This window comes from Ciconia boyciana, chromosome 2, assembly GCF_034638445.1.
Source record: "Ciconia boyciana chromosome 2, ASM3463844v1, whole genome shotgun sequence".
In the NCBI taxonomy this organism is placed as follows: Eukaryota; Metazoa; Chordata; class Aves; order Ciconiiformes; family Ciconiidae; genus Ciconia; species Ciconia boyciana.
In genome coordinates this window covers 113,221,158-113,234,524 of record NC_132935.1, presented here as the reverse complement: position 1 = coordinate 113,234,524, position 13,367 = coordinate 113,221,158, and the positions used below count along the sequence as shown (strand labels likewise).

Sequence of the window (13,367 nt, the reverse complement as noted above, 5' to 3'; positions counted from 1 at the left end):
TTGCTGCTCAGGAGAATACCTAGTCTCCAAAAGCAAAACTGGAAAAGCACACACCATACAGGTAAACACAGTGATTGCTCAACACAAGCTTCAGAGCACAGAGACCAGATAGGCAGTAGACTGCAAACACAATCCAGAGCAGAGACATGGGTACATGAACAGTCTTCACATCACTCTTTGTCCAAAAACAAATACAATTTCTGAATTTTAAGTTCAAAGATTTGCACTTTTTGAATGCAGTTTTGTCTTTTTTTAGCATCCAGTTGCATCATTTATGCAGAGACGCCCTAAGAAGACAAAAGCAGAAAGGATCAAGTCAAAAGCTTTGTTATAAGGTGCAAACGAAATAATGAAGGGTGAGAGAGTTCCCTTATGCTTATTTGAGAAGATTACCACTGCAGACAAGAAATTTAACTCCTATGAAATAAACTCCATTAATGACAATTACTAATTTTACTTCTAGTTAGTGAAACTTGTTTTGTTAATTTAGTCTAACACTAAGACCGCTCAAAGACGAAGGCTGCTCAAAGACAGAAATACTGAAAGCACAGAAAACTGAGGTCAGCCTCCAATGTTTCCAGACACGATTTTTAGGAGGGGAGGAAGAAGAATATAAATACTGAATACACTTAAAAGGCTTGCTGACTGAAATGAAAAGCTTTCTTTAAGAATGAGAAACATATCAGGTACATAAGCCAACACAGAAAATATTTCTAGTTTCTAAATCAAAAACAAGAAGTGTTTGCTTTTTAAAATCTTACTGACTGTTGTATTTTAAATACTTAAGTATATTTTTGTTTGCTGACATATTCGGAAATAGGGGAAAGTATAAATACTGAAAATATAAAGTATTAAAGAATTTGAAACATGGGACTCAAAATCAGAACTCACAGTGCAAATACAGAAGAGACAAAGGATCAGAAAATGGCATCACTGTAGAGATAATAGCACAGTATTGAGACATGAGAGCAGTGGTACTGCCTAATGTTAAGGGTACAAGTATCAGGTCTTCAGTACATCAGTGTAATAACCTTCACATCTTTGTGATCCTGACCTTCCGAGCGCTTTTATTATAGCAACCTGCAGCCAGAGTCCACTCCCTGCCAGCGAGAGGCTGCAAACCGCAGCAGCTCCATCAGCTGATCGGGGTAACAGCTTATGCTTTTGCACCTGCTTCTCTCTTCTTACCTTTACCATACCCCCGCAAACTCCACTCCTTTGTCTTCTCTCTGCTAAACCGAAGAGTTAGCACTCCTGGATTTCAGCCAGCTGCCTGGCTTCGGGTGGAGAGCAGCTGCTTCCCAGGTGGCCAGCCAGGAACGGCTGCGTGGCACCCTCACGCTCGCTGCTGGGGCAGCTGGCAGCCCACGGTGCCTCCCACCAGCTGCTGACCTTGTGCAGACTTAGCACCGTGCCAGGCACCGGCTGGCGTCAGAGCGGCTGGGTGAGCCACTGGCGTTACTTTCCAGGCTGTATGTTGGGCTCCAAACTTTTATTTGTCCTTCTCAAGGGAATGATTTCAAATTAAAAGCCTCTGGATTTTTTACAAAATCTCGCATTTCTCATCTTAACCTAGCATGGTCAAGGGCAGACGTAAAATAGTTCCGTTTAGTTTGCCCCTTAATCTTATATTAAGTTGCCAAAAGTAGAGCCAGCAAGTAAAACAACTGCATCTAAGAAAAGCTTAGGTCAATTTCAGTTTATCTATATGTACTGATAAATGTATTGGTTATTGTCTGTGATATACTAGTAGTTTACAAACAATGTCTTCCTTACAGCTTTTCTCTTGATCCAAATAATTTCTGGGGTAACATTTTACAAAACATCTCTTAATAGCCTTTCTGGATGTCCCTCCTTTAAATCTGACAAAGATGAACAAGTACAACCCTCAAACAGCTAATTTGAAATAAGATAGTTTTTACTGCTTTTCCTCATTGGGCATGAAAGTTTCTTTTTTTTTTTTTCTCCTTTTGTTGTTGTTGTTTTGTGAGGAAAAGGTGTGCATGTTTTAACAGTAACACCATATTATAGTTAACAAGCCATTTTTTTCCTGTTCTAGGTTATATTCCAGACGTTATTTCTACACTTATAGATGACAGTTTATAAGGAACACAACAATTAGAATGTAGTTTCAAGCAACTAAATTTTAGTTGTATCAATCCAGATCTTTATGTTTAGATATCAGTTACCATCCCACTGGTTATGTTTGGTATCATCTTTTACAAGCAACCCCGCCAAATGTCCTCTCCATAACATTGAAAAGTAGATAAACGCAGATGCAGAACTGGTTGTTCTAAAAATGAACGTGGCTGTCTTGCTTAACCAGGAATTGAGAACTGTGGTATTTCCCTCAGGAAACAGGCAAAGCTTGAAAAGTCAGCATACATGTTACTTATGCTGGTCTGGTGACTATTTAAATTTCTTCTCAGAGGTTTTGAAGTAAAGCAGACACGGAGAGTTAAGAGAATACTGTGACATCTTCGGTGAAGGAGTAACCTAACAGCATGAAATGGTTATTTAAATAATTGCTTGTCATTAGACACTGCAACCTGTCAGAGATTCCATTTAGCCTAGTTTTAATATTTATTAGTACTTGATGTTCTGTTTTATACATACATACACACACATACAGCATGTATGTGTATTTTATATATATAAACAAAAATTACAGTTTCTGTTGGCGATTTGAAGGATTCTTAAATTGGTGGATTAACCTGTTCTGTTTTCATGAATAAATCCTAAAAGTATTTGTTTTCAGCCTTAAGTAATTAAAGAACCTGATGTCTATAACAATGTAGCAAAACTAAGTTGCTGCATAGAAGCTTAAGGTGTGGTTCAAAGTATAGCTTAGCTCTGAAAAATTACTGTAAAAAAAGTATGAAAAATATTCATATATGTTGTACCTTCATTCTGACATCAGAAATGCTTTTTGTAGTCATCTAGAGAGTTGGGGTTTTGGGGGGAGATTTTTTGTTTTTTTCGCCCCAGATTGCCAGGCCCACAAACCCAGCTTCGGCTCCTGTAGTCACTAGAGCGTTATTTCTTGCTGATGTCTCACTTCCTGTAACAAAAGTTCTCCCTGCCAAACGGTGTCCTCATTACAGTTGTGTAATCCTGTTTTTTAAAAGTGATGCCCTTGGTGACACCTGTGCAAGCTGAGCTGAGGTTGCATAAGTAACCAACTGGCTCTCTTAACTGGATGCTAATAAACAAGTCTCCACAAGAAACTATAATCCAGTTTGTGTGTGCTCGCTCTCTCTCTTTTTTAGCTGAGTTGGTCGGAATAGTTAATAAGCGTACAAAATATTCAGATATGAATCATCACAAAAGTTACTGGATCTCCTTTCGAATGCTACAGAAATGTTGAGAAAGACTGTCACGTCACTCTTCAGAATTAAATCATGCCTGGAAGTAGAGTTGCCCAGGATATATTTGGAGTGACATCTGCTTGCTTTTATACTGCTTTTACATTTGCTCAGCCTAGAAACAATAGAAGACAGATTCTTTCTCTTGCATCATCTATAGCTTTGTTTACTTGGTTTCAATCAGTTTGACTTTTGCTAATATAATTCAAGAAGTCTCACAGAGTTGCATAGGTATCATGCATAGGTGTAATTTAGGATGTCCCTTAACAATCATGATTCTTGCATGATTGTCTTAAAACCCCCTGAAAAGGCAAAACAAAACCTTAGGAATTGCAAATAATCTTTTCTTGTTAATGTATAAAATACAAAATTCCACAATGTTAAAGTTTTTTTTAGATCAGAACTGCACATTACATGCAGAAACATAAAAACCTGCTTTTTACTCCTTCTAGGTTCACAACAGTTGAGCTGCCATAACCCTCAGAAGATTCAACACAAAGTATACATAAAGATCAATTTGCTACAAAATCTAAGTAATCCTATGTTCAAGCTTTAAAATGCAATTTACATTTAAAGGAATATTATCAATTTCATTTAGTTGAATTAATTTGTTTAAATATTTTCAAATTATATATCCACTTTTCAGTTTGTCCAGTTCTAGTGTTACAACTAGACATTGGGAGTCTCCTAGTAGCTTCAGCTGAATAAAAGATCCACATATTGTCATAAGAAAGACAGAAGAGGGATACGCTATATTATGATCCTGTATAAGGTAAATGCTTAAAGACAAATGTCAACAGGTTAGACTTTACAGACAGTAAGACATGGCTTAAACTGTATTTAATTTAAATGAATTAAGTATTATGAACATTTCTGACTTTTTCACATTTTCCTTCTTCCTCATTGTTTTATTGTGTTTGAATTCCATTAGGATAGAATTTCTCTATACTTACCTTTTTTTTTTTTTTAAATTTGTATAGTATGATAGTCCTAAGATTTCAAGCATTGGAGCTACTATCAGCTCTAACCATGACTTGCAAAAGCTGCTTTTGCTCTAGATCTCGAGTGCATGTACATTACAGACAAATATTACTTAATTCCTAGTCTTCCAAAGCTTGTACATATGCTGATTTTCAATTCAGTAAATGGAATTATTAAACCCCATCTGCTTAATTTGAGTGGGCTGTTTCTCTTAGGAGTGCTGAGCATCTATAGCTGCCATTGACGGAAGTGGCAGTATCTGCTCAGGAGTTGTAAAAAAAACTGGACCAAAAGTGATGGTGATTAAGTCTACAAAGAAGATACAAAGTTACCATTGACTGGCTCCTGCGAGCAATATACAGATTTGACAATCTCTAAAGTAAAATGCAGTACAGAGCCCAACATTTAAAATTTAAATTTCGGTGTCCTCTTGCTTCTCCAATTTAACAGTACTTGTATGAAGGAACCATCCACCTTCACCTTCAAATAATGATGCAAATTAATGTCAGACATACACCAACAGAGAAGAAGTGCACTGAAGGAGCAAGCAGCAACATGCAGCATACAGGCTCAATACTAATGGAAAGGAAGCATCTCTCTCAGTTTGGCTTTCAGTTATTCCATTTGGTTGTTTTTTTAAATGCATTAGACAGAGGATCAATTTTGTTGCTGGAGAAAATGAGATGAAGGCTCAGTGAAAGCTATTTTTGTTCTACGGAGAATCTGTGCACTTGAGATTTTGAAGAGAATTGTAAAAGAGCGGTTCCTTCAGGTAGGAAGCAAAAATAAAAGAATATTTCAATTTTTATTGTATTTTCTAAAGAAGACAAAAAAATCATAGTAGATACATCTTAGTTATATTAATAATTTGTCCACCTTGGCATACCGGGTGGGAACACTGTAGTAGGTGAAGATAATTTGGGTTGTGTGGATATCAGGCATAGGAGAGTTCTGATGAATGCCCATTCGATTTCAGTGTGTTATAAAATCTAAATGTATTGAAAAGTCATATTTAAATTTTACATTCTAATGATGTTTCTACATTAAAAAAATATAACAGGCATCAGAAAAGCAACTAAGAAAAACATATGAGTACATACTAAAAGATCCACATGTTTACTCACTTATGCTTAATATAGACACTGCTCATTAGTTTTGCAAACTCAACATAACTATGTAAGAGTGAGGTGATTTCCTCTATGTGGCTTGTGTGTCATCAGTAAAATCAACTAGCATCTACACAATCTCTTCTGGGGGTTATATAACACACAAAGAATAGATCATGCCTTTAGATTGAGTTTTCAAGAATGATATTTAGCATAGGAAATTGTCAGTATTTCTATATATATCAAATAACAAAGACATTTAGAAGTACATCTATCAAGTCTGTAAGGACGATGATACTTGGATCTCTAGTTGTTTTTACAATGAAAATCTCTATATGAAAATGAAATATACTGCTATGTATAATATAAAAACCTTCAAATTTTAAAGTAAAACTTTAATTTTAAAATTTATTTTTTTCAGAATGAAAAGTGAATAGCTTCACTTTTTTTAAAATAAAAAGGTTTCTCACAAACTCTCAGTCCACAAACCTTGTTAATATATTGCATAATTTATCTACATCTAAATGGGATTGATCGAAATACTGCCAGTATCTTCCCCTTATTCCTTATTTAACAAGCTGATCTTTGGACACTGTTCAGAGTACTCCAGTGCTTAAAATTTTACTGTATAAAAATGGATACTAGTCAATAGCAATTACAAAAATCTTCCTATAAACACATGCTAAACATAAAACATAATATCCTAGTGCTTACCTTATTTCTAAAAGACTTAAAAAAACCCCTCAAACCAAACCTGACCAAACCAGTGAAAATAAATATCTAGAAAGTGGGGAGCATTCTGTTTTCAATTGTTTGGTCAATTAACAAATCTGTGTTCAAACAGATGTTTTCTACAAAAGATTCCATTTACTTGGAAATGTAAATTTCTGGGAAAACATTGGAATATAAATTTTTCAGTTAGCCCTACCCACAGCTATTCAACAGACAGTCTAACCCTTTCCCTGCTGAGGATGCAATGGATCTGAACCAGAACTCCTCATGCAGTTCTACTGTTGGAGTGCACCAAAAAGATTTGTGGGTGCTAATCCCCATCAAAATGCATTGTGTATTCATAATTCCTACTGTGCCCTACACATTTTTGCACTATTAAGAGTAAATGAGGTAAAGGGAAAAACTAAATCTCACTGATTCTGCAGTAACCTAGCACTACTAGAACATTTCTAGTCTGTATTAACCCCTACAAGAACAGCTGCGAAATACTGCATATCCCCACAACAAACAGCCAGGAATTTTGAATGCTTGTTTTTTTCCACTACTTGGTAAATGTCACATGTATGCAAAAACCTTACAGAGGAAGCCTGATAATAGTCCCTCAGTACTCCAATGAATTCTACAAAAGACTTAAATAATTTTGTGATTATGTTCAGCATACAGTCTGTATGCATTCTGCCTTATAACTATCTCAAATATTCTCCTTAAAGTCTTAAATTGTTTCCTACCATTTACATTTAAGTCATGCAACCCTTTGCTTATTGCTTTGAATGTAACTGAAAACCAACATTACTTTGAATAATGACAAGTGCTTCAACAGAGCTGGTACTGAATCATTTTAAAGATCTTTTGACTGTGCCATAGGATTACTCATTCTTTTGCTCTATCTATCTGTTTCGTTTTCTGGTAACTAAAAATATATTTTACTAGTCTAGTAACTGAATTATAAACTGCCCAGTGTCTGTTTATGCAACTTTTACATTTAACTTACAGTAGAAACTGTCTGATCGCTATGATTCCCCAGACCTTATATTTTGTAGATATAATTCTGAGTTAAAAAATTGGTGGAGAGAAGATGACATGTAAAAGGTCATCCAAGGAAGGCAATGCATCTTTTTTTCTTCTTTTCCTCTTGAATTTTTAAAAAACATATAAATCCTGAGATTGAAAACATTTATTTAATACATATTAGTGTCTGTTTATCTGATGACAGAAATGTATCTCTAGTAGAAATTAAACTCTTAACAAAAGGTGAGGGAGGACAGGATTGAAAGGGCCTGGCACCTGTAAGCACACCTGATAACTGTTTTGAAAAACAAAACAAAGAAACAAGCAAAAGTTGCTCCCTTCATTACAAAAGAGATTTGCACTTATTTTACAGTATAGCCACACAAAGTTGCTTTTCCACCTGTCAAAAAGGAGTAGTAGAACACCCTTTTTGTGGGGAGGGGGGCAACAAGCAGTTAGTAACAACACTGGGAATCTCCAAAAGAGGATCTACTACAGCTGGGAAAAAAATGTATGTTCAATTGTGCCAAATGAATTGTTGAGTGATGGTATCTGAACTGAGGAGATGGAAACTACAGGAAAGGAAGGGAACAAAATGGGAAGAAGAGAAATAAGTGGATGGAGGTGGTCAGAACTTCTTAAAATGCTATGTTAAACTAATCAGTCTCCATCAGTAAACCAACCTACCAGTTAAACTAATAGCTGGAAGTTATTTTTTCCATTGGGGGGGTGGGGGGAAGGGGAAGGGGAGGGGAAGGGGTAAGAGAGAGAGAGGGAAGAATAGGGAGGACACAGAAGGGAAAATACATGGAATGACATCAGGGATTAAGTTAGACTGTAATCCTACATGTGTGTCATCACTATTACATTCTTAACCAGAAGCTGCAATAATCATGAAACAAAAGTTGCATGGGACAATTAGAAATCCCAAAGAGAGGGTCAAAGGAAGATATTCAAAACTGCACAAATAGCAAACATTACAGAGGAAAACACATTTTTCTCTCATCTAAGTAATTTCAGTGACAAAATATCTTTAAAACTCTATATAAATTATTGCAAGAAGTTAACATTGTTGAAAGTGTTCCATACAGCTGACTTACAGATTCATCCTAGATATACTTTATTAGGTGCTCATCGCTCTAAAAAGAACTAAGATTTCACTCATGGAATGCCTCAACTGAGCAAAACAGTTTTAGAGAGAGATTTCCAGAGAAAAGGGAAAGGAGAGAGTAAATCAGCAGGTTCAATTACGTATGACGAGGCATCTATACTAATCTACTTTATAAAAAGACAACAGTGAAGAAAAATATATTCAAAGACAGATCCAGTGATACTTCATTAATTCATATATTTATTTTTAGCAGAAACTCATTATTAACAGAGCAAGCTTTACAGTAGCTTAAGAAAGAATTTGTTCAAGGCAGATTCATAAATCATTGTATATTTTGTAACTGCAGTCATTTCACAGCAAAAGTTCAAACATAACTTTCATTTTCTGGCTTCTAATTAAAGGTTTATAATGAAACTGTATATAACTTGACTGTTTTAACTACTCATTAATGATGCTGAACTCAGAATTGCTACAGTGACATCCTGTACCACTGCCTGTAGTAACTGCACTGTGTATACACTGCACTGTGCACCGCTTTTCAGTCAAGCAAACAATTGCTCTTTCAAGCCACAAAAATGCATGTCTGCTCTCAAGGAGACGTGTTTTGCTGCATCATTAAAGAAAAATGTGCAGCCTATGATATCAAAAGACTAAACCTATGCAAATACCAACACTTCATCGGAGAAAAATGTACAAACAATTAAAAACATTTTTCCCCTTTATACAGCAATATACTTACAGAGAATCATCCCACACAGACCTGGGACATCCCACATTTCAGAAGATTCCACACAAACTCTCCACTCAAGAAGGAACAAAAGATTTCTCCCACCAGCTAGACCAAACCAAAATGACCCAAGATGTTTTTAATGAAGACTCTCCATAAAGCCCAGAAAATCAGCAGGTGAGTCCTTCTGTAAGAATAAACTTCAAATAAATATGTAGTTTTTAAGTCAGTACTTTTTTTTGGTCTTTCCTATTGATGTTCCAAAAGAAACTTTCTACTTCATCTCCCTGCGGTGAGATCATCATCTATTACTACAGAAATTAATGTGATGTTAAAAATAAGCATGGTGAGGCTATGCTGTATGATCAAGTGAGGAAAGAGATTGAGACAGTATAGGGTTTCTCAGACAGAAAGTTATAAAATACTAATGAAACTCAAGGAAGTTTTTTTATGTCTACTGTAATAGATTTAATTCACTTGCACATCTCTTTTTCTTTACTTTATGCACATTCATTTCAGCTTATTTTAGTAAGACAACATTTGACCTCTGCCAAGGGCTCTGGTGAATGTTCTTGAGTCCTACCACTAGGCTTGTCATTTTAACAGTGCTTTTTCATTCCCATGTGATTTCTAACATACAGAATGCCATCTCCTCCGGATCTCTGATCATCTCTACGTTCTTACAGACATGCTATACTTACTGACAAAGGTGTTGAGAAGCAAATGACTGCAGATCTGATCCCAAGTCTATTTCACAGCAGTCTCATCAATACTTTCATGAACGTTAGTTGTCTCTTTGTGTATAAATTGGAATATATTTAATGTCATAGTCATTCTTTCATTTCTGTATGCTATCCTTAGGGCCTCTGATACTTGCTTATATTTAAATTTTGATAGTACAGAAGTCCAGTCGCGTTTGGGCCAATATAAGAGAAGGTGTAAACGCTTGCACAGGAATTTTACCCATAAACCCTGCCCGGCACCCATCCACGTAAATCTTCTGAAACACGTGTGTGGCGTGCCATGTTAAAATGGTGGGAGCAGGACGCACAACTTGGTAGGGCGCGAAATGAGCAGGGCGGTTTCTACGGGCCCTGCCGCGGATGAAGCCGGCGGGTCGCGCTGCGGTTCTACAGAGGCGGCTGCGGTCTCCCGCGGCTCTCGCTGGGCCGTTCCCCGGTGAACACCACTCGATAAAAACAAACCCCAGCTAAAACAGAGAAGCAAACACAAAGCAGAAGGTCGCAGACCTACCTCTCCCCGCCACAGCAGTGAGTCAGCCGGCCTGCCCAGTGGTAAGGGGGGGCCGAGGCGGAGAGCTGGCCGCCGCCGCTCTCCTCACCACAGGGCTCGACCCCCCTCCCCTTCGCTGCCTGCTGAGGAAAAGAGAGACGGGGGGAGAGGAGGGTGCTTCTCCTCCACTAGAGCAATTAACGCCGGGGGCTGACTGCTGCCTCGACACCTTCCCGGAGCCGAAAGGGCACCTCAGGACACGGACATGGACATGGACATGGACACCCACCACTCTCCCCCCCAGAGCGCCGGCCGGGACCCCACCAGCCGCGCCCGCCCGCTCTGCGCACGCGTGCGCGCCGCCTTCTCGCCCCTTCCTCTGCGGCGGCGGGCGCGGCGCCTGCGCAGTCCACCTCGCTACCCTGTGTAAGGGCTGGGGGCAGTGCGGGTGTATGGCGGTCTTGGCGGCAGCGTGGGTCGTGTGCCGCTCCCGCAACGGCTGTCGGCTGCCCTCCCCTCAGTGCCGGCCTCTTCCTCCTTCCGCAGGACTCTGCGGGCGGTTTAGAGTTAACCACTGTTTCCTACCCGGGCTCTTGATGTAGCTGTAACCGCCCGGCATTGAAGGGGAGGAGGCAAGAGCGCGGGGCGGGGAAGAGGAGGGCGGCCTGGAGCAGTGCGGCTTGTCTTTGCCTAAAGCTCCGGTTCCTGCGGCCCCTCACGGGGAAGGGGCGGGAAGGGGGGGGAGAACGGTGAAGTGAGGTAGCAGCTGCTTTGCCGCGGCCCCTGCACGGTCCGTGCCCGGCGGGCACCCGCCCTCGCCCTGGGGCGGCTTCTACTTCTGTTCCTTGGACTCTGGGCGTGGGGAGTGAGGGAAGGAAGGAGCCTGAGGCGATTCCGGGACCCACGAGCCCATCGCACCCGCGGAAGGGGGGGAGGGGAGAGCGAAGCGAACCCCCTCGCCCTATTAAGGCGTTCCGGTGCTGCAGCAGGCTGGCCCGCAGGTAAGGTTCCTGGGGGCCCGGGCAAGAAAAGGGTGAGGGCTGGGGTGGGAGGAGGGTGTCATATACATACAAACCCGGACGGGGCGGGGAAGCAGGGTGGGAACCCGGTTCTTCGGGTTTACAGAAGCGGGGAGGGCACAGCGGCTGAGTCGGGACTCCCTCGTCAGGTAGGTGAAGAGAAGGGAAAACAATAACGGCGGCAGCTTGGGGCGGTGGTGTGCGGCCCCTTCTTTGTGGCCGCGGTCAGACCTGATGCGGGCGGGCAAGGGGAAGCCGGGACGGCCCAAGCCCTTCCGGCGGGCTGCTCCCGCACGCCGGGCTCGAGCCCTCTCCGCCGGTCCGCAGGCCTGCGGGAGGGTGCCGTTCACGCCTCGGTACTGAGTGGAAACGGCGGAACGAGGGGGAGGAAGACGAGAGAGAGAGAAAGGAAGATGTCCTGAAATCACAGCTGTGTGTATTTCAGTGCCTTTCTCTCTCGCACTTCCTCGAAGCACGTTACCACAGCTTCGCTGTTCCCCAGAGGAGTAGGGCGTGCCCCCTCGGAAGAGAGTTATGGTAGGGTTCAGTCAGGCTTTCTGATGCTTAGTCAGGCTTTTTTTTTTTATTTCAGAGCACGTTTATTTATTTATTCTTAGTATGCCCTGCTGCTATAATTGCAAAGAGACTGTTGATGATGATGATAAGAGAGATGGGCATATTCATGAGTTTGGAAGGAGCCTGAAAAGAGCTCTGGGCTGTGATCTGCTCCGTGTGTTCTATGTGATTTCCAGTTTGAATCCCAGCATGATACTTTGAAGGGCAGTGCTATGTGTTTCACCGATAATAAAAACGTTTTGTAGATGAAGTGGTACTATGTCGAATTTGTATGATCTACTCAGCAACTCTCTCATTTTAGAGACTTATGGATGCTTTTGGCTTGAAATGAGGAAGGTCTAGGATCAGTTTTATCCCTTTAAAGCATCAATGTTAGTATTGAACATCTTTGGAGATGTGTGGGGGTTTTTGTTACAAGTTTCCTGTAGGATTAAATCAATGCTTGTCTGGTGAGTTCTTTAAGCATTCATTGTGCCTTGACTGTAAAGTGATGTAATTGAATGTATTGGAGCCCAGAAACAGTTATCTTCTTAATATACATCTGCTTCCTTGGTTAATGTGATTGCTTAGTGATGATGTAAGAACAGATGAAAGGTGCTCTAGCAGTACAAAATAGTTTGACGTCATGACATGCTTTTTCCATTGTTTTGTATTATTTGGGTTTGGAGATGTTTACCTTGGAGTGTGAAGTCAGTCTTACCTGAACTGAATTCCTGGCTGTAGCTGAGAACTCGTGAATAGAAGACAGTTGCATAAAATGTGTCGGGTGTAAGCCTGTTGCCTTAAATGTCAGTACTACTTGTGAGCTGACTCCAAAGGAGCTTATTTTTTTTTCTTTTTTTAATGACTCTCATTGTCTCAGAAGATGGCATAGTACTTTAACACATGTGAACTTTTAGAAAGCACTGTTTAAATTGGACTCCGAGTAGTGGGGATCTGTAGAACATGTTAAGATCTAGACCTTCACATAGCGCACAAGTTGTCATGTGCATATAACCAAAAAACCTAGACTGGTATCATATATAATTGAATACTTCTGGTATATAATGCCAGCAGAGGATTAGAAACCAGTAACAGATTTGATACTATGATGTTATTTGTGTTTACAAGATCCTGATGTGACGGTGTGTGGTGATAGTTACGGGTGAGTACAGTCCCGTAGTGTTACAAAAAAATGATTCGAGATGCTTTCTGAGAAAGTAATCCAAATTTATTATCTTGAGTATCTGGAAACTAGGTAACATGTAAGCATATGTAATGGACAGTTTGTGTTTATGCATTACATGTCCTTGAAAATAGTTTATATAAAAAGTGCTGTCTGCTTGCGAAGATGATAAAGTTCGTATTTTTTTGTATTAGGCATGCAGAGTTAGAGCCACTCCAAGGGAAGAGGTGAAGGGGCACATCCCAAAGAGCCAGGTGGGAACAAGTGTTTCTAAGCTTACCAGCCTGCTACCACAGCAGAGGGCTAGTCAGCAGGAGTGATGTCAGCTGATTGAGGAAACAGCA

General features: G+C 40.2%; 1 protein-coding gene across 14 annotated transcripts in view; it reads left to right on the top strand.

The window, feature by feature from the left end:
* The first annotated feature begins 9,025 nt into the window (after positions 1–9,025).
* The window catches only part of LRRFIP2 (LRR binding FLII interacting protein 2), a 61,983-nt gene continuing 57,641 nt past the window's right edge, over positions 9,026–13,367 (top strand). For 2 of the 14 annotated variants that reach the window (XM_072853594.1, XM_072853593.1), the window contains exon 1: positions 10,652–11,264. The gene's annotated coding sequence lies outside the window, so the exon portion shown is untranslated. Of the gene's footprint in view, positions 9,208–10,643; positions 11,265–11,396; positions 11,432–13,367 lie in introns of those variants that run through there. The other 12 variants (XM_072853596.1, XM_072853591.1, XM_072853585.1 and 9 more) reach the window with 11 other exon arrangements.